Consider the following 22,500-nt stretch of genomic DNA (forward strand, 5'->3'; position numbering starts at 1 on the left):
AAACCGCTCAATCACCTTCATAAGAGGAAAAACGACTAGCAAAAAAAAGACCATTAAAAGAATAATAATAATAAAAATAGAAATAAAAACAAAAAACAACGACGATAATAATAACGATAGCGGAAAATGACCAATGAACTCAACGATATTACTGAACTCCGATCAAACTAAGGACGTCGGTGCTCACTTTCTCGGGTCTGAAGCTCCTGGTCAATAAAGGGGAAAAGACTCGGGAAACACCAAGAGAAAAAAAGAATAAAAGATGAAAAGAGAGGGAGGGAGGGGGGAGGGAGGGAGGGAGGGAGGGAGGGAGGGAGGGAGAGAGAGAGAGAGAGAGAGAGAGAGAGAGAGAGAGAGAGAAGAGAGGAGAGAGAGAGAGAGAGAGGAGAGAGAGAGAGAGAGAGAGAGAGAGAGAGAGAGAAGAGAGAGAGAGAGAGAGAGAGAGGAGAGAGAGAGGAGAGAGAGAGAGAAGAGAGAGAGAGAGAGAGAGAGAAAGAGAGAGAGAGAGAGAGAGGAAGGGAGGTAGAGAAGGAAGGGAAAGTGTGGCGTAAAGAGAGAAGCCGTAAGGTGGAAAAAAGAAGATAGAAAAAAAGAACGGAGAGAGACGGGGAACAGAAGGGAGGGAGGGAGGGAAAGTAAAAGAAAAAACGAAAACAAAAAGAAAACACAACAAAAAGGAGAGAAGAAACGATCACAGAGAAGTATCCAAGTATCCTGTCCTTCCCCCTCCCCCCTCCCCCCTCCCCCCCTTCCATCTCGTCACCGCCGCCGCTTATGAATATTAATAGCCAACCAGGATATTCACACACCGGCGTAGCGTGTCCGAGAGAGAGAGAGAGAGAGAGAGAGAGAGAGAGAGAGAGGGATTTAGGGGGGGGAGGGAGGAGGGGGAGGGGGGAGGGAGGGAGGGAGGGACAGAGAGAGAGAGAGGGAGAGAGAGGAGAGAGAGGAGAGAGAGGAGAGAGAGAGGAAAAGAGAGAGAGAGAGAGAGAGAGAGAGAGAGAGAGAGAGAGGAGTTAGAGGGAGGGAGGGAAGGAGGGAAAGAGGGAAGGAGGGAGGGAGGGGGGAAGGAGAGGGAGAAAGAGAGAGAAAGAAAGAAAGAGACCAGACAGACAGACAGAGATGCTCACTCGCGGCCCAGAAATAAATCTCGTAGACGCATGCAAATATCGTCTCCACGCGAGTCTTGTGAGGCGTCGAGGGGGCCACCTCACCTCCCCCCTCCCCCCTGGGTGAGAAGGCCCGCTTACGCCCCTGTTCTACGGCGAAAATGTTTGGTCTAAGCGCCGGGGAGATGAGCGGGCGCGCGGGGCCAGTTGGGAGATAATGGGAGTCGTAATCCCTTAACGTAGTTATTATGATGTATATAAAAAACAGCAATAACAAGAATCCCCTCGAGAAACGACACTCCCGACTCGGTGTTCTTGCCATGTTCCGGCTTCTGTTCATCTGCTGGAATGTTCCGCGCGTTCCGTTCCTTTGCGTGTTCCGTTCACATCTTCAGTTCATTCTGCGTGTTCTATCTATCTGTTTCTGTGGGTTTATATTCCAGAATTTCAAAAGAGGGGAAAAAGCACCAGAATATACGCATAAAACAGAGACGACCATGACCATTAAATGAAGCTGTAAATAGTTAATATGCATATTTTACTACGTCGGTATGAACGTGCAACAAGAACGTAACGATAATAACTTTGGAAATCTAATTCCTTTTCAGATGCCACCGATTCTGCATTCATCACATGAAGTGCAACAGAACTTACTGAAAATAAATGAAGACGGTTGAAGAGAAAAAAAAAATTCAGGGCAAAATGTTCCTGCTTTTGGCAATATTCCCAAACACCATTTTCCTTGCCTTATATATACATATCATTCTGGGCAACTATCCAAGCACGGATAAACATAGTTATTTCACAGGTAACCCAGAATATAAGGTAAAAATATTTCCTTATGGCTCAGATGATAGAATAGTTACGCATTTCCTTGTGCAGAAGACATTTAAATGCGGATGATCATGTCCGCAGACCTTTGCACAGAGCTTGAAACGTTTCAGATTTCTGCTGCCACGAGTTTTTTTTCCTGATAAACTGAAAATTAAATATGCATGTACATATACGCATACACACACACACACACAAACAGACACACACACACACACACACACACACACACACACACACACACACACAATCACCCTAAAAAAAGCAAAAACAACCACCCAACCCCCCAAAAAAAAACGAAAATAAATCACACTTCCACCGACTGAGAGCCCCCCCCCCCATGTAACACACGGCAGAAGCGGCAGCAGAGGCGCGGGTCGGCTGCCGCGGCGGTAGATCACAAGTTACCTGGAGTGTGTGCGCTCTCTACTCGACCCCCACGCCAAATATTGACACAGGCCGCCACTCTATCTATCTTGATTACACCATGAATATCATTATCTTGCTTTATGCCCGGGCTCGCTTTTCATCGTCATCCTCCTCTTCGTCTTTTTCATTCTGTTCTTTGGGTCTTCTTTCTTATTCTATTTTATCTTACTCTTTCTTTCTTCCTTTTACTTTTTTTTCCTCTCTCTCTCTCTTCTCCTGGTTCTTTCTCCAATTCTCTAATTCTCTCTCTCTCTCTCTCTCTCTCTCTCTCTCTCTCTCTCTCTCTCTCTCTCTCTCTCTCTCTCTCTCTCTCTCTCTCTCCTCTCTTCTCTCCCTCTCCCTCTCCCTCTCCCTCTCCCTCTCCCCCCTCCATCTCCCTCCCCCCTCCATCTCCCTCCCCCCTCCATCTCCCTCTCCCTCCCTCCCTCCCTTCCTCCCTCCCTTCCTCCCTCCCTCCCTCTCTCTCTCTCCCCCTCTATTCCTGTTTCACGCTCTCTCCCTCGTCTCCCCGTACTTTTACGTGCGGGTAAATTCAATCTCCTTTCGTTCTCCTTTTCGCCCTCTCTCTCATTTCGTATTCACCTTCTTCGTCACCAACCCTTCTTCCTGACGCTTCCTCCCGTACTTCTTTTCTCTCTCCTTTCCCCTCCCCTTCTTTCTTTGCGATTATTACTATTTCTCCCAGTTCCCATTTCATTGTTTCTACTTTTGCCTCTACCCTGATCTAGCGAGCTTATCTACCTAAGAAATAATAATAATTCAAATTCTACCCCACCCCTCATAAAAAAAAATCTTCAAAAAACAAAACAAAAATAATTGTCAAATTAGTTCAAAATCTAACCCATCCCTTGTACAAAGATAAAAAAAAATCTCAAATTAACAGTCACACAACGATTAAAATTTTATTAGCACACGTCGCGCGCCCTTTTCTCTTCCTCCTGATAAGGTGAGGCTGAGTTACTGAACTTGATTTGAATTTAGTGGGTCTGTCTGGGAATGCATGAAGTTCGCAGCAGTGTGGGTGAGAGGGAGAGAGGGAGAGAGGGAGAGAGGGAGAGAGGGAGAGTGGGAAAGAAGTAGGCAGAGAAGGGGGAAGGGGGGAGAGGGAGGGAGGGGGGAATGGAGGGGAGGAAGAGAGGAAGGAGGAGGGAAGGGAGGGGAGGAAGGTTGGAGGGGAGAAAGGAGGGACAGAGAGAGAGAGAGAGAGAGAGAGAGAGAGAGAGAGAGAGAGAGAGAGAGAGAGAGAGAGAGAGAGAGAGAGAGAGAGAGAGAGAGGAGGGGGGGAGAAGGAGAAGGAAGAAAAGGAAGGAAGAAGAGGAGAGGGACGAGGAGGAGGAGGAGGAGAATAAAAAGAAAGGACGAAGAATGAGGAGTAGAAGAGAAGGAAAATACGAGGAAGCGATGAGCACCAGACGACCCGCTTGCACCCCCCCCCCCCCGTGGGTCTCGAGAGCCTCCGAGTACAAGAATCCCCCCTCCCCTCTCCCTCCTCTCCCCCACCCCCCTTCCCGGTCGCAATCTCCAGCACAAAGAAATATGCAAATTTGACAATAATTGGCCTGGGATAGCGGAGGAGGCGAGACCCGCACACGCTGGCATCTGTTTCCGCTTTGCCACGCTGCCCGGATCGCCTCGCTCGCCACGGTCAAGCCGAACTCTCTCGTGGATCAAAAGGCCTTTCTCCGCCTTTTGGAAATTTATTTTATATATATACGATTTCTAGTTTTATTTCTGTCTGAGTAATTATCAATGTCTTTTCAAGTTTTGACAATTCATGCTACCGGTGAAGGAAGAATTTGAGAGACAGAGAGAGAGAGAGAGAGAGAGAGAGAGAGAGAGAGAGAGAGAGAGAGAGAGAGAGAGAGAGAGAGAGAGAGAGAGAGAGAGAGAGAGAGAGAGAGAGGATCAAGAAGAAGGAAAAGAAGAAGAAAGAAAAAAGGAGAGGGAAAAGAAAAAGAAAGGTAGATAGATAGATAGATAGATCGCTTCAAAGGAGAATCTACTAGTAGCTCAGAATCTAATAGAACTCCGTCCCGCCTTGACTTGCAACGTGCACAGGAGGCTTTGCACTACCAATCCAATGCATGGTAGCTGCTCATCGACAAAGCCAGAGAGAGAGGAGGAAAAGGGGAGAGGGAGAGGGAGAGGGAGAGGGAGAGGGAGAGGGAGAAGGAGAGGGAGGGAGGGAGAGAGGGAGAGAGAGAGAGAGAGAGAATGAGACTGCCTTCAACCGCCCCTATTAATTTCTGCAACTTGCGACTTGCAATGCCTGAAATTACTACCGAAAGCAACCTGTGCAACATCCAGGCGCTAATTCTTCTCGGGGAAGTCGAGATTCACACCTAGTGGGGGAGAGGAGGGGGGAGGGAGGGGGGGAGAGAGGAAGAGGGAGAGGAGGGGGAGGGGGGGGAGAGAGGAGGGGGGAGGGAGGGGGGGAGAGAAGATGGTGGGAGAGGAGGGGGAGGGGGGGAGAGGAAGAGGGAGAGGAGGGGAGGGGAGAGAGAGGATGGTGGGAAAGGAGGGGGAGGGGAGAGAGAGGAGGGGGGAGAGGAGAGAGAGGATGGGGGGAGAGGAGGAAGGGGGATTGGGAGGAGGAGAGGTAGGGGTGGCGTAAGGAGAGAAAAGTAGCAAGGCGAGAAAAGAGGAGTGAGAGGAAAGGAAGGAAGCAGGAAGAGGAAAAGGGAGAGAAGAGTTGAGAAGGATAGATAGATAGATAGATAGATAGATAGATAGATAGAGAGACAGACAGCCAGAGAGAGAGAGAGAGAGAGAGAGAGAGAGAGAGAGAGAGAGAGAGAGAGAGGAGGGGGGGATTTTAATTCAATTGCTGAATAATAATTAGATGACCCCCCCTTTCCACCTCTCCTCCCCTCCCCCTATCCCCTCTTGTGTACCATGACGAAGGAGTGAGAGAAATAGTAGAGAGAGATAGGAAATGAGAGGGGAGAGGAGGAGGAGGAGGAGGAGGAGGAGGAGGAGGAGGAGGAAGATGAGAAGGAGGAGGAGGAGAAGGAGGAAGATGAGAAGGAGGAAGAGGAGAAGGAGGAGGAGGAGAAGGAGGAAGATGAGAAGGAGGAGGAGGAGAGAAGGAGGAGGAGGAGGAGTGGTGAGGGGAGGAGGAGGGTAGTGGAGAGGAAAGGAAGGGAAGGGGGCATGGAAAAGATGGTGATAAGAAGTAATGGAGAAAGATAAGGAGAGAGACAAGTGATGTCAGGAAAGTAAAGGTGCCGGATAAGTTAAACCATAAGATAAGAAGAAGAAGAAGGAGAAGAAGAAGAAGAAGAAGAAGAAGAAAGAGAAGAAGGAGAAGGAGAAGAAGGAGAAGAAGAAGAAGAAGAGGGAGGAGAAGAAGGAGAAGAAGAAGAAGAAGAAGAAAAAGGAGAAGAAGAAAAAGAAGAGGGAGGAGAAGAAGAAGGAAAAGAAGAAGAAAAGCGAAGAGAAAGAATCCCCCCCCAAAAAAAAAAAAGAAAAAAAAAAGAAAAATTCCTGTAAATAACAAAACGAAAACTAAAGCCAAACAAACACACATTCCTCCAAAGATAAAAACAAAACAGATAAAATAGATGCCTGGGGTAGGGGTTAGGGGGAAGGGGGGGTTAGGGTGAGAGAGAGAGGTCATGGAGGGTTAATATCTGAGACTAAGAGCCCGTGAGAGGCGAGCGAAGGAGGGTCAAGTGAGGAGACTGGATGAGATAACGAGGGAAAGGTAAAAATAAAAGTTGACCTAGGTGGAGGAGGTGGAGGAGGTGGAGGAGGAGGCACTTAGGGAAGGAGGGGGAGGGGGAGGGGGAGGGGAGGGGGAGTGGGATGGGAAGTGGGAGTGGGAGGGGGAAAGGGGAGAAGGATAAGGGGGAGGTGGATAAGGATAAGGAGGAGGAGGAGGATAAAGGGAGGAGGAGGAGGAGGAGGAGGAGGAGGAGGAGGAGGAGGAGGAGGAGGAGGAGGAAGAGGAGGAGGAGGAAGAGGAGGAGGAGGGGGTGGTGGAGGAGGAGGGGGTGGTGGAGGAGGAGGGAGTGGTGGAGGAGGAGGGAGTGGTGGAGGAGAAGGGAGGAGGGAGGAGGAGAAGGCCAGGCACTCAGGGAAAGAGGAGGAGTAGGATAAGGGAAGAAAAGTGTGAAGATACGGAAAGAGGAGGAGGAGGATAAGGAAGGGTGAAGAGGATGATAAGAAGAGGGCAGAGGAGAGGGAGGAGGAGAAAGAAAGAGGGAGAAGAAGAGGAGGAGGGGGAGGAAGAGGCTGAGGAGGAGGAAGAGGAAGAGGAGTAGAATGAAAAGGATTAAAGATTGTGAGACGTGTCTTGCGGTACAGAGTATACACAGATACACAAAAAAGAGAGGGGAGGATAGGTGAGTTGCATGAATAATAATAAGAGCAAGAGTAAGTTCTCTCTCTCTCTCTCTCTCTCTCTCTCTCGCATCGCAATATTTTCGCACACTCGCTATGGGAATAATTCAGCATTAATCTATCTACGGTGAACAGAGCCCACAGCCCCTCGCGGAATACCCTTTGTGCACAAGTGAAACCTCCCGCCCAAAGATATGCGGGTTTAGTGTGTGTGTGTGTTTTTTTTACATTTACATACATACACGCACGAATTCACACACACCACACACACACAACACACACACCATATATATATATATAAGATATAATATATATATATATATATATATAATAATATAAAAAATAAAAATATATATATATATATAAAATATATACACACACACACAAAGGTATCTTCAGTAAGGCAAGTCCTCCTCATCCATAAGTAAATAAATATGCAACTAAAATGGCTTCCTTGTTAAAAAGCTGAAAAGAGAGGAGATAGTAACAGAAAAATAAAACGATAAAGCCAAGGAAACGCAAAATGAAATATCGTTCGCGAGGCACATTATCTGCTGCAAAGGATAGCATCTGAAGGGTGTCACTTATCACGGATGCTGCTCCTCTCCTTCCCATCTCATGCCTCCGTCCTTCCCTCTTCCATCTCTTCTCTATTCCTTAGCCATTCCTTCCATCCGCTTTACCTCCCCCTTTCTGCTTCTCTCGCTCCTCTTTGCCCTCTCTCTGCGTCTCTCCCTCTTCCATTCCTTGTCTATGCTTCTCTTCCTCTTCGTTACTTTTCTCTGCTTCTTGCCCTCCTTCATCATCCTTATTTTCTTTCTCCCTACTTACTCTCCCTTAATCCTTCCCCTCCCTTCCTCTCGGCCCCGCTTTAAATCCCTCTATCCCTCCCCATCCCCTCTCTTTGCCCACCCCTTCCCTCCCTTCCTCTCCGCCCGTCTTCCCTTCCCTCCTTCTCCGCCCCCCTCTGTCCCTCCCTTCCTCCTTCCCCTTCCCTTCCCTCCCTCATCCCCCCCACCCCTCCTTCACCCCTCCCCTCATCCCCCACCCCTCCTCACACCCTCCCCTCCCTCCCATCCTCTCCGCCCGCCTTCCCTCCTTCACCCCTCCTTCACCCCTCCGCTCATCCCCCACCCCCTCCTCCCTTCCCTCAGCTACGAAGACTGACGGCATTCCATAAATCATGCCCCGAAGATGCTGATTTTGCTCGCCGCCTCAACGTTGTCAGCGTAATCACTGCCAAGGTATCGGAGCTTCGGAGGGGATGGGAATTGAGGCAGAAAAAAAGACGAGGGGGGAGGGGGAGGGGGAGGGAGGGAGGGAGGGGGGGAGGGAGGGAAGGAGGAAGGGGAGAAGGGGGGAAGGGGGGAGGAGAGAGAGAAAGAGAGAGAAAGAAAGAGAGAGATTAAAGTTTAAGTTTAAGAGAGAGAGAGACAGAGAGAGAGAGATGAGAATAGAGAGAGAAGAAGAGAGAGAGAGAGAGAGAGAGAAAGATAGAGAGAGAGAGCGAGAGTGAATAGAGGAGAGAGAGAGAGAGAAAGAGAGAGAGAGAGAGAAAGAAAGATAGAGAGAGAGAGAAATATAGGAGAGAGAGAAAGATAGAGAGAGAGAGAAAGATAGAGAGAGAGAGAAAGATAGAGAGAGAGAGAAAGATAGAGAGAGAGCGAGAGAGAGAGAGTTTGATTTTCGAATTCGTGCTGCCACACTGAGTTTCAAATTTCTGACGTTTCACCCGCAGAGACAAAAAAAAAATCTAGCTAATTGGCAATTTGCATATTTTATCACAACGCCAATAACTAATTTCTTTTATCAGCTTAAACAAACGTGAAAGTAACAACATTCGTCAAATTCTGAAAAAAAAAAAGCCAGAACTCATATAATTGCCGAGAACAGTATTTTTTTTTTCCCTTGCTGAATCAAAGAAAAAAATCATAACTAGAGGCGCGGACACCAATCAATCATTCAGGTTTTCATTACCTCTTCAGGCGCTTTGCATGGACAGCTGTGCATGACGGTTTAGCCGTTTTATCAATACGTCTTCTGTTTGACCGACTCGTATTGCAATAACTGTGGCAGCAATAATAATAATTGTAATATTGACTAACAACAACAATAATAACAATTAAAATATACACAAACATACATATTCATATATATAAACAGGATGAAAGTAGATTAATCTATTCCAAAAATGTTAACTATGCGCTCTCGCCTCCTTTTCCTTACCACTTTTGCCCCTCTTTCATCTAATTCCATTTCACTCCTCTCCCCACTATTCTTATCTTTCCTTCCTCTTCCCATCCTTCTTCCATTTCCTACCTCCCCTATCCTCCCAATTCCCCTCCTCATTTTCGTTTTCCTCTTTCTCTTCCTCCACATTTGCTTCTTCTTCTTCTTCTTCTTCTTCTTCTTCTTCTTCTTCTTCTTCTTCTTCTTCTCCTACTACTTCTCCTCCTCATTCTTCTTTTTCTCTTCTACCACTACTACTACTACTACTACTACTACTACTACTACTACTACTACTTTTTCCTCTTCCTCCTCCTCCTCCTCCTCCTCCTCTTCCTCCTCCTCCTCCTCCTCTTCCTCCTCCCTCCTCCTCCTCCTCTTTCTCCCCCGCCTCCTCTCTTTTTCTCCTTCTCCTTTCTCCTCTTCCTCCTTCCCCACTTCAAAAGGGCTACACCTCCTCCGCTCTCCTTATCGTAACAGCGTCGTTAGGTCGACTCCCGCCTTGTGAGCGCTGTATTATCACACAGGATATGCAAATATTTAAAAGTGTTGAAACGCCGTGGGAGGGAAGGCGCGTGAGGGCGCAGGTGAGAGTGAGGGAGAAGGTGAGGGAGAGGGTGAAGGTGAGGAAGAGGGGGAGAGTGAGAGTGAGGGTGAGGGTGAGGGAGAGGAACGGGGAGAAGGTGAAAGTGAGGGTGTGGGAGGGGATTAATAAGGGAGGGCAGGTTTAGAAGGTGAGAGAGAGAGAGAGAGAGGAGAGAAGAGAGAGAGAGCGAGAGAGAGAGAGAGAGAGAGAGAGAGAGAGAGAGAGAGAGAGAGAGAGAGAAGATGAGAGAGAGAGATCAAAAGGCGGCGTGAAGGTGCAGGTGAACGTGAGAGTGAGGACGAGGTGATGCAAGGGAAGAAGAAGGGGATTAAACTTGGGGCCGTTTGGAATTAATAAGCAGGAGTTTACGTACTTTAAAGGGAAGAGATATAAAGGAAAGGGAGGAAGGCAGGAAGAGGACATGGTAGAAAGGAGGAAGGAAGAGAAGAGGGAGAAGGCAAAGAGGAGGAAGCGTAAAGCACGAATAAAATGAAGAAGAAAAACACGACGGGAAAAGAGAAAATGATAAAGAATAAAGGAAGTCAAGGAAAAGGAGAATAAGTAGGAAGTAAAAAAGAGACTGAGACACAGGAAGGCGAAAGCCAAAGCCGAGATAAGACTGCGCAAGCCACTTCTGGCGAACACACCAAATTATAAAGGAAGGAAGGAAGGAAAAAAAAAGAAAGAAAGAAAAAAAAAAAATCGCATTTCGTTCCAAATCCTGACACGAATCAAATCATTAAACTTCCAAGAATTCGTTCAAAATGAGAGTTATTTCTGTCTAAAACCAAGCTACCTTACACGATTTTAGTGCTGACCGGACGTGAGGCTTGAATTATATAAGTTAATCGAGAACAAAATGCTTAATGATTATTAATTAATTCTATAATTCTAATATCCGTAATTACGATGATGAGAAAATAAACAAACAAATAAATAAATAAATACAACAATAACATTAACAATAATAACATCGATAATAAAGCAATATTAATAATAAAATAAAATTCGGGAAAACGATATCAGACCAAGAAATTCCTTCTCGCAAGATTGACGTTTATAACAACTACAGGGTTACCATCCCTCCCTCCCTCCCTCCCTCTCCCCTTCTCACCCTCCCTCCCTCCCTCCCTCTCCCCTTCTCACCCTCCCTCCCTCCCTCCCTTTCCCCTTCTCACCCTCCCTCCCTCCCCTTTCCCTCTCACCCCTCCCCCCCTCTCCCCTTCTCTCCCTCCCTCCCTCCCCTTTCCCCTTCTCACCCTCCTCCCTCCCTTTCCCTTCTCACCCTTTACTCCCTCCCTTTCCCCTTCTCACCCTCCCTCCCTCTCCCTCCCTCCCTCCCTTCTTTCCCTCCCTCCCCTCCTGCCCCCACCCCCGTTTTCCAACCCCCCACCCTCTTCCCCCACCTTACCTCCCCCCCTTTTCATCACGGTTCTAGACGCTCCGAAGTTTCTGACGACTTTCGCTAGTGTTAAAGTGACGCTTCTCTCACTTTTTTTTTTTTTTTTTTTTTTTTTTTTTTTGGGGGGGTGGGGGGGGGGGGGGGATCGGAAACTTTTTCATTTTGGCGTTACGAAGGAGAGTCGGGGGGGGGGGGTGCGTCTAATCTTTTGGGGTTTGTTGTTGTTGGTTATGCGTTTCGTTTTTCTCCATTCTCTTCACCTTTCCTCTCTCTCTTCTCCTCTCCTTTTCTCTCCTCTCAGCTCTCTCTCTCTCTCTCTCTCTCTTCTTTCCTCTCTCTCCTCCCTCTCCCTCCCTCTCCTCTCTCTCTCCCCTCTCTCTCTCTCTCTCTCTCTCTCTCTCTCTCTCTCTCTCTCTCTCTCCCTCCCTCTCTCTCTTTCTCTCTCTCTTCCTCTCCCTCTCTCTTAATCTTTCTCTTTATCTTTCTTTATCTTAATCTTTTCTCAGGAAATTATACAAGAAAAAAACAAACAAAAGCAATAATAAAACAGATAACTAAATCAACATTTGCGGCCACCTAACCTAAAAGCAGAGAATAAAAATAAACATTTTTAGAATCATTCCGGACTTTAGACGTCCCTCCCCCCACACTCCTAATCTCGATCCCTCTCACCCCTCACGCCAATTCAGTCTTTCGTAATGACTTCATTTCTCTCTCTCTCTCTCTCTCTCTCTCTCTCTCTCTCTCTCCTCTCTCTCTCTCTCTCTCTCTCTCTCTCTCTCTCTCTCTCTCTCTCCCTCTCCCTCTCTCTCTCTATCCTCTCTCTATCTCTCTCTCCCTCTCTCTCTCTCTCCTCTCTCTCTCCTCCCTCCTCCCTCCCCTCCTCTCTCTCTCTCTCTCTCCTCTCTCTCTCTCTCTCTCTCTCTCTCTCTCTCCCTCTCTCTCCCTCTCTCTCCCTCTCTCTCCCTCTCTCTCCCTCCAACCCTCTCTCATTTTTATTTTTTCCTTTCCTTTTTTCATTAATACCGACGCCTCATTACGACCACTCTCCTTCATCCCCGCACTTGTAAGAACTTCCAAAGACATTCTCTTTCTCGCTTTTTAAAAAATTCTTTGCCACCTTTAGGCTCACCCTGCTTTCATCTCCTTTCCTTTCTATCCCCCTTTTGTGATTTTTTTTTTCTTAAATGATCGTTTGAAGAGAAAATCGACACAGCATCGTTATATATTTACTTTTTTCCGATTTGTTATGGCAATGGTTGGATTTGAAAACACCCTTCCGCCTCTCCTTATGGTTTGCATTGTGAATGGTTTGATGTGTAGCAATATTACAAATTTCCTGTTGCCATTAACACAACAAAAGCAACACTCCAAGTGGCCCGTAACGAATTTCTTAAAAAAAAAAAAAAAAAATACACATCATTAACTGTAACCTATGCTATTTATATTGAATTATATATTATATTATATTATATATGTATATGTATATGTATATGTATATGTATATGTATATATATATATATATATATATATATATATATATACTATATATATATATATAATATATATATATATATATATATATATATATATTTATATATATAAATATAATATATATAAATTATATATAATATATATACTATATAATATATAATATATATACTATATAATATATTATATAGTATATATTATATATATATATATATATATATATATATTATATATAGAATATATATATATATATTATATATATATAAATTCTTCCCTCTCCCTCCTCTTCGCTCCTTTCCCCTCTTCTCCCTTCCCTTCCTCTCTTGTCCTCTCCCCTCCTTTCCTTTCTTCCCCTCCACTCTCTTTCTTGCTTATCTTCTTTTCACCCTCATTCTCCTCTCCCCTCCCTTCCACCCCTTCTCTCCTCTTCTTCCCTGTCCTTCCTCCCTGATCCTCTCTCCTCTCCCTTATCCTTCCTTCCTTATGTTCCCCCCCCCCCCACTGCCCTCGAAGGCAAGACTTAAAGACGCCATGAAATTTCCATCAAAATGTCCTGTGGCTTTTGAACACAGCGACCCCGTGTTCGAATGGCCACTCACCTGAGGAGCATTTTACAAAAGGAACCGCGACTCTTCCCCTCTTCCCTCCCCTCTCTCTCCTCTCCTCCTTCGCTCATTCTCTAGTTATGCCTCTTTCTCTTCCTTCTCTCTTCCTTCCCCCTCTTCTCTCCTCTCCTCTTTCGCCTTCCTTCTTTTTCCTCTCCCTTCCCTCCTTCCTCCTTTCCTCTTCATCTTTCCCTTCCTCCCTCAACCCCCCACTTCCTCTCTCCTTCCCCCTCCCCTCTCCCCAAACTCCCTCCACTTTCTCCCTCCTCTCTCCTCCTCCTCTTCCTCCTCTCTCCTCCTCCTCCTCCTCCCTCCTCAACCCTCACCCTCTATCAAAGTCTGGTTCGCTCTCGTTAAAGCGGCCGCCAGAAAAACGGAATAAGAATTGGAAAAGAGCAAGGGGAAAGTTGAGGGGGGGGGGGGGGTAGAACGCCTCCGGAGGGAGAAGCCGAAGCGTGAAATAGGGAATATACGGGTGAACAGGGGAGAAAGGGAGAGGAAGATAAAGAAACAAGAGGGGAATGGAAGAGTGAGAGGCAGGGAAGAAAGAGAGAGAGAGAGAGAGAGAGAGAGAGAGAGAGAGAGAGAGAGAGAGAGAGAGAGAGAGAGAGAGAGAAAAGAGAGGAGAGAGACAGAAACAGAGCGAGAGAGACCGAGTCAAAAACCCAGAAGAAAAGCAACAACTGCAAAAGGGAAAGACAGATTAAGAAAAAAACAAACAGCGAATAAAGATCCGATCCCAAGAAGCCGCAAGAATGCAAGGTAAAGCTGTGCAAGTAAAAACCACGAAAGCACAACAGCTTCCCAATGTTGCACATCATCAAGCGCACAGTTTGCAACACCAGATATTTTCCCGCCCCCTTCCCGTTCATCAGGTTATCTAAAAATAGGCGGGTATTAAATTTTGTAACCGGATAGCGTATTGCATTTGTGTTCTAGTTAGCAGGTCAAATGGCATTTTAATTACAAAATATCGTTTTTTTCCCGATAAGTGCACAAAGCTCTGTATGAATATTTTGGTGGATAGTTATATGTTTATGCCACGGGAATGACTCATTATAATTTCCCATTATCTAATACAAACAACGTATCAAGTATTTACAGACTGAGAGATAAAAAGAGCTGAATCGACAGTCAATGAAGCTACAATCAGGACGCCATCCACTACCTCCTTTTAAAAGCAGTTCATCAAACAAACATTTGTAAAAAAAAAAAAAAAAAAAAATGAATGGGTCAAACGTAAATAAAATAAAAGTATATAAGGGCTGATTTTGCCTATAATTAAGCCTATAATGTGCCATGTATATGTATCTTTTCAAAATCCGAATCCAATCAGCGAGTCTTCTCAATGTAAATCAGGAACATTGGCGTCAGTGAACCCGGTCTAAATCTACGGTTTTTGCACTCCACGTTTCACTACTCCCCCCCCCCCCTCCCTCCCTCTCTCTCGACAAAGGTAACACATGTATTGCAAATGACATCAGAATAAACGCACATTTCGGAAAAGCTCGAGGTCATGTTAAATAACCTGTGTGCATATTATTGCCTGTTGCATGATCATAGTAGTCAACTAGCAAGATTATGCAACTAGCAAAATACTGAGAAATATGAACATGTCCTTACAAAATCATGTTTGAATACAAATTGCAGTTGCAGCTAACTCTGTGGTGAAGAATATTAGCGAATACTTACACACACATCTGCAATTTCATAATCATTGAGGCTAACTAACATCAGGCTACGTGGTATGTATTTGAAATAAACTAAAGTCACACCCGAAATGTATAGCGTAATAATGTAATATATTACCATGAAAATATACAAAGCTACAAAAAATACATGTTGACAATCTCTCACAAAAAGGGCATTTAAGTCCTTACTTTACACGTCGTCTGTTTACTTCAGTCTCCCCTTTTTTCTACCTCCGAAGAAAACTCTCCGGTCTGCTTTCCCGTGCCGAGAGACCTTGCACTCTCCTCCACTCTCTTCCGCTAAGCAGCCAAGTCCGTCCGGGTTTGGATTCTACTCTCCAAAAACCCGTCCTCTCCTCCAACCCCAAATTGCATCCACGATTCTACTTTCCATCAACTTTGCATTGATCGCGCTGCAAGTTTCATCATTCCCTTCCCTTGCCTTCCCATCTCCTTTCCTCTCTTCTCTTCTCCTCTCCTTCCCTCTCCCCTATCCTCTTCTCCTCTCCACCCCTCCCATCCCCTTTCCTACTCACCCCCCCTCCCAGTTGCAACCACGATTCTACTTTCCATAAACTTTGCATCAATCGCGCCGCAAGTTTTCTCTCCCCCTTCCCCTCCCTCCCTCCCCCCTTTCCCAAGTTGCAACCGCTGCATTGTCAACGTCTTCCACTCGGACTCAGGGCGACACACACGCGATCCGACTAACTTCCACTGAAAGCTTGCATTGAAACATTCCAGTGACGTCTCGGTCTCGCCTCCATTGCAGACGTTAAAAGTTCCTTATCGTTTCGTTTTGGACTTGTTAATATTGCAAAAGCGAGGAGGGAGAGGGAGAGGGATAGAGAGAGAGAGAGAGAGAGAGAGAGAGAGAGAGAGAGAGAGAGAGAGAGAGAGAGAGAGAGAGAGAGAGAGAGAGAGAGAGAGAGAGAGAGAGTGTACGTGTGCGTGTGTGCATATCATATAATTATACATTATTATTATATGTGTATGTGCATTGCGTATGCGCATTGTGTAAACGTATAGTGCATGTACATTGTATAAGTGTATGTTTCTGTGCGTATGTGCGTTTCGTCAGCGCCCACGCACACGTCCTAAAACATATGCTGACGGTGTATTCACAGCGCATATGAACCTCTCACGGCGCTCAACTCATCATCATCGTTGACATTCACCATCGCCAGATTTTTTGTATTTGTCTACTTATTTATTTATTTATTATTTTTATTCACTTAATTCATTACTTATTCATTTATTATTTCTATTTATTTATTTATTTATTATTATTTTATGTATTTATTCATCTATTTATCTTTTTTTTTTGAGAACTGGAAACACATCCGCTGAACCTTTTCATTTCCCCGCACGCACCTAATCCCTTAAATCTTCCAAAAAATGTAAAATGAAACAAGGGAAAAAGAAAGAAAAAAGAAAAGTTTTATCTCCTCCTCTTCTCCATCCTTTCATCTCATTTTCATTCTCCTTCGTCTTCCCCACCGTCTCTTTTTTCTGCTTCTTCGTCCCCATTTTTTTCTTCTTCTTCTTCCCCTTGTCCTTCACATTTTCCTTCTCTCTCTCTTTCTCTTCCTCCTCCTCCTCCTTCTTCGCCTTCTCTCCCGCCCAGATGCACTTGATTTTCGTTTCCCTCCGACATCCTTTGCGGAGGAGAACGAAGGGGACAGGGAAGGAGGAAGAGGGAGAGAGGAGGGGGAATATACATATTAATTCTGACGTCATCAGCTAGACATACAAGACACGGAAACACTCTCTCTGTTATGCAAAGACGGTTTTCCATCTGTCTGTCTGTCTGTTTGTCTGTCTTCATCCTTCCTCGCTCGTTCTTTCTCTCTCACTCTCTATCTTCTCGCTCTGTCCGTCTCCCTCCCTCTTTCTTTCACATTCTATCTTCTCTCTGTCTCTTATTAACTAATTTTGCTAATTTTCTTACCCTCGTCACTGCATTAAAAGACCTCTCCGAAGCAGCGCAGCTCCCTCGCCACTCGCGACAGGTCAAAGGTTAAATCTCCAGGTGAAATGAAATTTTATTACGCCCAACAGACCTACTTAAAAAGGACAAATTACCCCTGTTGTTCATCTAAGATTGCGCTCGGGGACGATCCTTCCACCTGTCTTCTCTTCTCATAACCCGACTTCCACATGCAAATTAGGGTCATTAGCGCGAGCGTTCCAGCATTAAATCTACGGCGTTTGCTCTCCCTGTTTCACTATGTCCGCTATTTTCCCCAGGTTGGGCGGCTGACTGTGCGATCCCAAGTCTGTAATGAATTTCTCAATTTCGACGCGACGTGGAGAGTGAGATTAGTCGTGCTGGTTTAAGGCAAGAATCTTAAAACTTTTTTTTATTTTTATGATTTTTTTAAAATCCCGAAACATTTTTCATTCACAGAATCCAACGTTATTCTTAAGCCTTTCATCTTCTCCTTCCTGATTTCCCTCAGATTCCCGCGAGGTGTCCCCATAATTACCCTCCTCTCTATCCACCCCAGTTTCGAGCGCCCTCTCCCCCCTCCCCCTCCCTCCCCCCTACACCTCCTCCACCAACCCTCTCTATCACCCCCGTCTCCTTTTTACAGCCGGCAGTAAAATGACGTCTTGAGAAATCCAACATCTGTTTTAATTATTCAACCTGTGAACCCGCCTCCTCGCGCTCTCCTTCCCACGCCCGTGTTTCTTCGCTGCATCTCTAATAAGTCTAAATGCCACTGACGAAAAGCAGAGCTGACGTGTTTCGGGCGGGCTGGGTGGGCGGCTCTCCATACTAATGCAAGCCCGTCGTTGGGATTTAGACATTGTGGGCGTCGGTTTTATTGCTATGGATATGACACAGAGGGCGTTCGAATTCTCAAGCTTTCGAGCAGATGTATTTATTTCGTGGAATGTAATTGGGGATACTCTGCGGATATTAGTAAAAACAAACAAACAAAAATAACTACTCCCTACGCTTAGGTAGTTTAATACACAATCATGATAAACATCTTTCTCTCCCCCCCCTCCCCGTGCGTGAAAGGAAACCACCTGAAGAGAAAAGACAATGAAAACATGAGTATATACTTTTTTTTCAAATACAAACGGGAGAGAGAGAAGAAGAAAAAAAATCTGCCCCCTCCCCCCACACCCTTCCCGTTCACGAAAGAAAACCACCAAAACACACACACACACAAATAATGATAATAATAAATACATAAATAAGTAAACAAGAAATAAACAAATAATATAAATATCAAAACAACAAACGCATAATCCCCGCCGCCATCAGCTGGATCCTCGAGGACCGGTCGAGCGATGACGCAATCGGCCTGATCTCTAACCCCCTCCCCCCTCCCCCCTCCCACCCCCTCCCCCATCCCCGGAGATTTGCAGGTACTTCCGGCTCGACGTTCGGCCTTTCTCTCTTAATTTTTCTTTTTGCTTTATTAATCAATTTACTTTAATTGTTACTTGTCCGTTTCTCGTTTACTAATATATATATTTATTCTATTATTAATTTGTTCGTTTGTTGTTTACCATTCTATTCTTAATCATTCATTTGTTTGTTTTTTGTCTGTATTATTATTCTTTATCATCTATTCGTTTATTATTTACCAATCTATTTTTTTCAAATCCTTTCTCTATTTGTATCTTGTTAATCAAACTTAATTCCTACTTCCCTTTTCGTTCGTTTCTTTTTACGTATTTTAATTCTCGCCCTCTATTTGTTCACCCCTTCTACATGATCTTTTCGATAAGGATGTTAAAATCTGATATAGATGGATTGGATTGTCACTTTCGTAATGAGAATAAAAAAGATAATGATGGTGATGATGACGACGATGGTGATGGTGGTGATCTTACTATACCATCTCTAACAACACCAGTACAATAACGATAATAATATTATAACAATAATAATAACAATAATAATAATGATAATAACAACAATAATAACAACAACAATAATAATAATAACAACAGCAATAACAACAACAATAATAATAACAATACCAGTAATGATAATAATGATAATAATAATAATAATAATAATAATAATAATAATAATAATAATAATAATAATAATAACAACAGCATCCACACCATCAATGACAAGAACGATAACGAAAACAATAAAAGCAATATAACCACAAAAAAACTTTCCAAATCGAACAAATGAAGTTCCGGACAGCTTCCTAATCGCCTTTCGTCCGCGTAATACGACAGAGAAAGAGCTTAATAACCGCGGCAATAAGATGCTACATAAAAGGGGGAAATAAGGGTCATATTCCAGTGTCTTTAGATGGATGGAATTTTATGGAATGACTTTGTGAGGTAATTGTATTTTTTATGTTTTTCTTTCTGTCTTTTCGTTTCCTTTTTTCTTATCTTTTCTTCTTTCTCTTGTTTTTGCTTCCTCTTGCTATGTTTCTTTTATTATTTTGTCTTTCTTTTATTCTTTCCTCTCCGTATCATTCCTTTCTTTCTTTCTTTTTTTCTGCTCCCGATCTTCTTAACCTTTCCTCACCCTATCTTTCTCTCACCTCTTTCCCTCTGTACCTCTTTCTCTCACCCTTTTTCCTCTCCCTATTTCTCTCTTTCCTCTTTCTCCCCCATTTCTTCTACTCTTAAATTCTCTCCTTCTACCCTTTTCCTTCTCCCTCAATTCCCTTTCCCAATCCCCATCATCCCCTCCCTAACTCCTTCCCTCCTCCCCCCCCCTCTGCCTCAATTCCCTCTCCCAACCTCCATCTTTCCTCCCCCTTCCTCCTCCTCCTCCTCCCCCCCCTCTCCCTCAATTCCCTTTCCCAACCTCCATCTTTCCTCCCCCTTCCCCCTCCTCCTCCTCCCCCCCCTCTCCCTCAATTCCCTCTCCCAACCTCCATCTTTCCTCCCCCTTCCTCCTCCTCCTCCTCCCCCCCCTCTCCCTCAATTCCCTTTCCCAACCTCCATCTTTCCTCCTCCTCCTCCTCCCCCCCTCTCCCTCACTTCCCTTTCCCAACCTCCATCTTTCCTCCAAGACAAAACAATCGCATTAACGAAACCAAAACAAAATATGGAACCGAGAACTCAATTCCGCCATGAAAAAAGTTGTCATCCTTCCTACGATGACGCAACTTCTTGCTAAACCAAATGAAGGGGAAGAAGAACGTCATTTCAGGAGGAGGAGGAGGAGGAGGAGGAGGAGGAGGAGGAGGAGGAGGAGGAGGAGGAGGAGGAGGAGGAGGAGGAGGAGGAGGAGGAGGAGGAGAATAATAACAATGACAATAATAGTAATAATAATAATGAGTAAAATTAATAATAATAATAATAAGGAAAGAAACGGAGACGTGCCGAGACTTAAACAAGGTATCTCAAGACACATCTTATCTTTACACCCTACCTCCCCCCCCCCTGTTACTCCCTCCTCACCTCCTTTCCCCTTCCTCCCTTCTCCTTTCTCCTTCCCCCTTCCTTCCTTCCCCTTTCTCCTTTTAAGACATCTCCGAAATGGAGAAGAAAAACCTTGCCCAGTCTAATAAAAAGAAGGGGTTAGCCTCCAGCCAATAAAATTAACCCCAGACCCATAAAACCGAAATTGTTGCCGATAAAATCAAACCTTTTCGCAGTCTCCCCTCTGGTGTATAAGCGATTACCGGCGTCGATGAAGCTTTTGCTAATCGAGGCAGAAAATTCGCCATCAAAACACACATGTCGCCACGTCCGCCAACACCACTCGGTTTTCCCTTTACGTTCTCTCTCTCTGTTTGTGTGTGTGATGTACTAAATTCTATATTATTATATTTCATATCTGCATATTTTACGTCTTTATATCTATGTTTTTATATTCTTTATTCTATTTATTCTATATCTTTATCTTTTCATATTTTATCTTTTTATCTTTCCACATTTCATAATTCTGTATTTTCATATCTTCTATCTTTATATCTTTACATTCTGTACTCTTATTTTCTACATATTTACATTCCACATTTTCATTCATCTTCTTTCTCTTCACATTCGACCTCCATAATATTTTTCAGCCACTGATAACCGGTCGACCGCCATCACTGTTCCCTCGAGAGAATAAAACTGTCTAACACAAGAAAGGGGGGGAGGGATAAAAGGGAGTAAATGAAGAACGATTATACGTAAGTAATAATGTATAACGATGATAAATGAATTTTTAATATATACTGGCATGCGGGAAGTTATAAAACCTTCAAGAATATGTTCACCATCCGTCATGACGGGAGGTCGGAAAAAGATAGAAGAGAGAATGAGAACGAAAAAGAGAGAGAGAGAGAGAGAGAGAGAGAGAGAGAGAGAGAGAGAGAGAGAGAGAGAGAGAGAGAGGAGAAGAGAGAGAGGAGAGAGAGAGAGAGAGAGAGAGAGAGAGAGAGAGAGAGAGAGAGAGAGAGAGAGAGTTAGAAAGAGAGAGTTAGAAAGAGAGAGTTAGAAAGAGAGAGTTAGAAAGAGAGAAAAACAAAAAATCCCCCAACTCACCTTTTGAAATAAAAACCGCGCCTCACCCCACCTTCCCTCCACTAACCCCCCACCCCCCACCCCCCACCCACGCCCCTCCCATGCTTATCGCCCGTGATTCCCTTATCCCGCCCCTATTTGCCTCTCCGCCAAGGGCCTGGCCGGGCGCCTACGAACTGCCCGCCCCCTCGAGTATCAAGGGCGAGATTTGACCCAGTCCGCGCCCGCCCGCTGCGCCCGCCTCATTCCCTTCTGGGAATCGTCTAGATTGGGGAGACGGCGCCACCGATTCTGTCCCCATCCCCCCCCCCCCCGTTACCCTCCTCCCTTCCCCTCACCCTCCCCAATCCACCTCCTGTCTCCCCGCCTCTCCTTCCACTCTCCCCACTGGTCCTTCTTCATTCCCCAATCCACTTCCCTCCCTCCCCTGCCCCACCTTCCCCAACCCCCCTCCTCCCCTCCCCTTACCCTCCCCAATCACATCCTCCCCTCCCCCGCCCATCTCCCCACTCTGTCCCCTTCCTCCCCTCCCCTTACCCTCCCCAATCACATCCTCCCCTCCCCCCGCCCATCTCCCCACTCTGTCCCCTTCCTCCCCTCCCCTTACCCTCCCCAATCACATCCTCCCCTCCCCCGCCCATCTCCCCACTCTGTCCCCTTCCTCCCCTCCCCTTACCCTCCCCAATCACATCCTCCCCTCCCCCCGCCCATCTCCCCACTCTGTCCCCTTCCTCCCCTCCCCTTACCCTCCCCAATCACATCCTCCCCTCCCCCGCCCATCTCCCCACTCTGTCCCCCTCCTCCCCTCCCCTTACCCTCCCCAATCACATCCTCCCCTCCCCCCGCCCATCTCCCCACTCTGTCCCCTTCCTCCCCTCCCCAACCCCCCTCCTCCCCAACTCCCCTACTGCCCCCCTCCCGCCCCGCATCCTCTCATTATAAACCCCGAAAGAAGATTTAGGGAAAGAGCCGACTTTTTATCCTTGTCGCTAAATTGGACCTTATTTGCATATGTTAACGAGAAACTCAAGTGATTATAATCATATAAAAAAAAATCAATAAAAACAACAAGAGGACCATTACTATCAAAAACTAATTCAACAAGGAAAAAAAAGAAAAGCAAAACAAGAAAAAATAAAAACAAACAAAACAATAAAAACAAACCCATATCCCAGTGTCCCAACCCCCTACCCCCCTAAAAAAAAAAAAAAAAAAAAAAAAAAAAAAAAGCCAGAACGGTTTTCTCCCCCATCCCCCAGCCTCCAAGAGAAGCTCCGATCCTTATCTCTTATCTCCGGCTTCATCTGTCGGCCCATAACTCTCCTCCGGTCGT

The 22,500-nt window shown here is 45.4% G+C and overlaps 1 protein-coding gene across 3 annotated transcripts in view; it reads right to left on the reverse strand.

Moving 5' to 3' along the window:
- LOC119590170 (syntaxin-binding protein 5-like) overlaps window positions 1-22,500 on the reverse strand; it is a 153,866-nt gene that overhangs the window by 56,521 nt on the left and 74,845 nt on the right. The window lies entirely within an intron of this gene.

This window comes from Penaeus monodon, chromosome 26, assembly GCF_015228065.2.
Source record: "Penaeus monodon isolate SGIC_2016 chromosome 26, NSTDA_Pmon_1, whole genome shotgun sequence".
NCBI lineage: Eukaryota > Metazoa > Arthropoda > Malacostraca > Decapoda > Penaeidae > Penaeus > Penaeus monodon.